The 4,723-nt window shown below is 33.4% G+C and overlaps 1 pseudogene; it reads right to left on the bottom strand.

Moving 5' to 3' along the window:
- Window positions 1-3,290: 3,290 nt before the first annotated feature.
- Window positions 3,291-4,723, bottom strand: part of LOC116106423 — a 17,799-nt pseudogene continuing 16,366 nt past the window's right edge.

Genomic DNA, 4,723 nt, shown 5'->3' with positions numbered 1-4,723 from the left:
TCTAGTGAGACTATCTCATGTAAGCTTTTCTCGCGAAAATAGTGACTCGTAATAAGAGATCAAACGAATGCATGTCTGGTGGAGATCATATTCACTCTGGTACAGTAGTAGGGCTGTCTCTTATACACCATCTAGAATGTGTATAAGAGACAGAGCTAAAGCTTTACGTCTGTCTGGTGGAGATCATATTCACGCCGGTACAGTAGTAGGGCTGTCTCTTATACACCATCTAGAATGTGTATAAGAGACAGAGCTAAAGCTTTACGTCTGTCTGGTGGAGATCATATTCACTCTGGTAGGAGAGTATAAAAGCGGTGAAATTTTACTCACTCAAGATTAGACCTCTCCACCAATTATTCTTCATAAAAGGAAGTATATATTATTGCATAATCATCTCACTATATCCAAGTTGTTTATATATTATTGGTTTGATAATTAACAGTAGTTTAGGTTTACTTATATATTAAACTATACATTATTAAATCAAATTAATTTAATAATTGTTACCAACCGATAACGTCACATAACAACAATGTATAGTACAACCCATTAAAATAAAATAAACCAAAAACTACAAGGAACTAAATTGAAATAAAATGGCATGTAGCAGAAGCAGCTGTCAAAATATACAAGCTTACACAATAAAAAATTAAACTTGCTCAGTACAAATTCAGTGAACCAATTTTAGTTCATGACAGCTCTATGGTTTGCATATTCATTTCGGTATTTATTTGTCACATTTCAGAAGTGATCATTAATTATTCACATTTCGAAGGGGGATGGTCATGCAAGTAGAAATCCATTAAAATCCATAAAAAGGGTACGCAACAACTCACATGCCGAATCAAATAGCCCAAAAATAGATGCCATTAGAGCACACATGTCGGGAACACATCACTCAAATTTCTGTCTGATTAACTATCAATGATAGGAATAACATAGAGGCCTAACATAATGGTGACAAGTGACGGAAAAATAGGGTTCCATTCCTAAGAGCAAACCTAAGAAGAGATTTTTTTTTATGTGACTAAGGTGTCCGAGCTAGCTTATATACACCTCAAATAATCTTTTGGACCCTGAAATTAACAGTTGAGTAAACCTCCAATGCCACCCCTAGTAGCAACTGATGTGAATCGAACTCAAGACCTTTTGGGTAATACCCTAAGAGTCCCCGAGGGTGGTTAATAGATGTTGATGTCAAATAACATATTTCTAGTATTCTATGTTATGTTCATATTACAAATGGTATAATTCAATTCATTATAAATTTTTACTTCCAATATTACTTATTAATTACTAAAATATTACTTTCAATATTGCTTTAAAATAAATATACATGTGACACTGTATTATTTGACAAGAAAATATTACTTATAAATTACTAAAATCTAACATTTTTCCTTGAAACTCAAGAAATCAAATTTTTTTTTTTCCTTAAAGAAAAATTTAGAAGCCTCAAAATATGAGAGATCTCTTCATTGACACGTTTCAAAGTGTTGTCTCTTTTAAAATATTCTCAAACCAATGATAGTAAATTTTATCTAATTTGTTAAAATAGATAACACAAAAGTTTTTTTTATTTTTTTTATCCTCAAAATATGAGAGATCTCTTCATTGACACGTTTCAAAGTGTTGTCTCTTTTAAAATATTCTCAAACCAATGATAGTAAATTTTATCTAATTTGTTAAAATAGATAACACAAAAGTTTTTTTTATTTTTTTTATTTTTTTTATTTNCCTTCCGTCTCAAAGGCGTCAATCTGATTAACGCCAATTTGACTCTGGTTGGTTCTTTTCCGTCATGCCATTTCTATCGGAAAGTTGTGGTTAATCTAGTGGCACGTCTTAAATCGGAATCGGCTTAAATTGGAAGGTTTTAGCCCTAGCCCTCCTTTAAGTACCAAAATGCTGATGCGAATTCTCGTACCACCAAAACATCGAGACTCAAACATGCATCAACTAGAGAAGCTCGGTTGACCACAAGAGGAACCGAGCAGGATGGGTGTGTGATTCCTGGGAACCATAAAAGATGGGCACGTATGGATTGGACAATGTCGGAGTCAAAGATGATGAAGATAGAGAAATAATAATTGGAGAAGCAAGCTTTTTAAAGTGGTTCGGCCAAAGAATCGAGCCTACGTCCACTATTTCTTTTTATTGAGATTCGTGATTACAGAGAATGTGATTACAGTTGATATGCAATGTACTCTCTTTCTATTCTCTATTTTTATTTTGGGTAAGTATTTATATTCTCTATTTGCCTCATTCTCTTTAAGGGTTTTGATCGTGGTATTTATAAGAGTTTGCAATGGTAGTTGTGAGTGGGGACTACGTTAGCGAGATGATTACTGTCGACCCTAACAGGTGTTGGACAGTCGAGGTCGTCAGGGCATTATTGCATTTAATCCTAGTTGCAATTGTGATTAACTATAGTTTGTCGGAGAGTAGTCACTAGTTAAACGAAGTAGCTGCATGTATTGCACATGGTGCTCACAGCTTGATAGACTCCTTAGGTGTTGCAATGAGTGTTGCGGTTTGTTGACACCTGTCTGCATGCTGTCACTTGCCTTGGGTGAGTATTTTGCTCGGTTCGTTTAGTGCGGCATCCGAGCTAGGACCCCTGTGCTTCCCCGAGCTCAAGTTGGATTTTTATTTTTTGCACAAAAGTGCCATGCAAGAGTTTATTCAGCATATATATATATATAATTTTACGGTGAGTTATTGCCTATAATAATCAGTAATGAAACCGGTGGCACCGGTAACGAAATAGTTCTTCCTCGGAAGAAACTCAAGATGCCATTTTACCTCGGGTCAACTCTGGATTGTGCTTGAACTTGGGAAAGAATTTACGTTATCTTCTGTTAAGTCCACGTCAGCTTTCTGTTAGTTGTTAATTAGTCTGTTACTAGTTGTTAAGCTGCTAAGTTCAGCTTCTATATAAAGCAACATTGCTTTCTGTACATTGTAAGTTCAGTTAATAAAAATCATTACTCTTTCAGATTAATAAACTTCTTTAAAGCATGCAGATGAGATGTCTATCCTATCACACCATCTAATAAGTAAAATTAAAACAACTTTAGATTTATACAGATTATAGCAATACAAGCCAAAATATGGCATTAAAAAGGGAGCAAAGTATGTATAATAATCATAACAAAGGTGAAATATTTTGTCATCAGAGTCTACATTTAATCATTCCTTCCTTGTCATGTTTTGGAGTGAACATTCTTTCCTATTAAGGACATCGATCATATGATTTTGCAAGGTTAAAAATATTTTTTAACCCGAAATTCGATAGAAAAGGTTGAAAATTATAGAATACCCTTGAGAGTCAAGCAATTAAGAGTTGAAAATAGCTTCTACGAGAATATTGAACTGACTTTATATAAAATACAAGACTTTTTACAATAACTTTGGCATAAATTATTTAGTTTCCACGTTGCACAAGCTGTCTTCGACCCATTTTAATATAAATATTATAATTTTGGCCTCAATTTACTTTCCATTGCATATTTCCTCAGACCTGGAATATGAATATTGGAAAAATAGTCCTTCCAATCCAAGCTCTTCACGTCGAATCCAAAACTCAACTTCTCTTCTAAAGACATAGCTTCCCACAATTTGTAGGTATCGCTGCTTTCAAACCTAAATATACAAATTTTCAAGAAAATATTTAGCCAATTAACTATAAAGCTTAATTTCATTATTTGTAAGTTAATAGTCTTCATATCGCCAGGCAATAAAATCATCACATAGTAAATCAACAGAGCCCAAAGTGATGTCTCTTTCCCCTTCAAGTTTACCAACTACTGTACCGGAGTGAACTCCTTGGCCAATGATTTATATTTATACTATAAATCAAATAACATGGTTCAACTTTTGAAGTAATTTAATTTAAAAGATCTTAACACTACCTAACCATGTATGATCAGGGAAAAAAAAAAACTCTTACCACCGTGAAGATAAATATGGCTCATACATCTGTATCATATATTTCGTTTGCTTTATTTTCTTCTCGCAAAATTTTCTTTCGAGTTCTTGAGAAACAACCCCATTTTTTGGAATAATAGCTCCTGATATATGTGAGAAGATGTCTTCCAATGAGCTAAGAAATTTGACTCTTTTAACCTCAACTTCTTTACCCTTCAAGTCTTTGATTGGAGAGGACTTGAAATGTTCATAGCACACATCAAATAGGAATGTCATCGTCACTGGATTTACCCTAGAAGATGTAACGTGGTAGACGTTAAGCTCTGGTTTCCTGGTAATTCCATGCTTTGCCATTGCAGAAATAATTGCATTCACAACCATATCAACTGGAATCTGTATGATTAATTCATTTCATAAGTACAATAAATATTTATTTGTAGGGCTATCTCAACGTGTATGTTCCTAAGGGAAGACTATTACTGAGATAAAAATTTACAAAAAAAAAAAAAAAAAAAGTTTGAGTTTGTTGAAGAAGTAAATCAACTTTTTTTTATATGATTATTGGATTGTAAACCAAAAGTAAGTAACTATTAAAATGCTAAAGATTTTGATCGATTCTAATTCTTGTCAAGCATTTCGGAAAAAGGCAAAAAATAAAAAAATAAAAAAAATTATTGATAAAATGGAGTAGAATATAACCAAAAGAATTTGTATACTTACTATGTCTATAACAGTCTCAGGGTTTAAGAAGGCGGGGAGGTAGCCTTTGCCGTAAGCAAAAATGAATGGGTCA

Source organism: Pistacia vera, unplaced genomic scaffold (genome assembly GCF_008641045.1).
Source record: "Pistacia vera cultivar Batoury unplaced genomic scaffold, PisVer_v2 Contig514, whole genome shotgun sequence".
Taxonomy (NCBI): Eukaryota; Viridiplantae; Streptophyta; class Magnoliopsida; order Sapindales; family Anacardiaceae; genus Pistacia; species Pistacia vera.
This window is presented reverse-complemented; position numbering and strand designations above follow the sequence as displayed.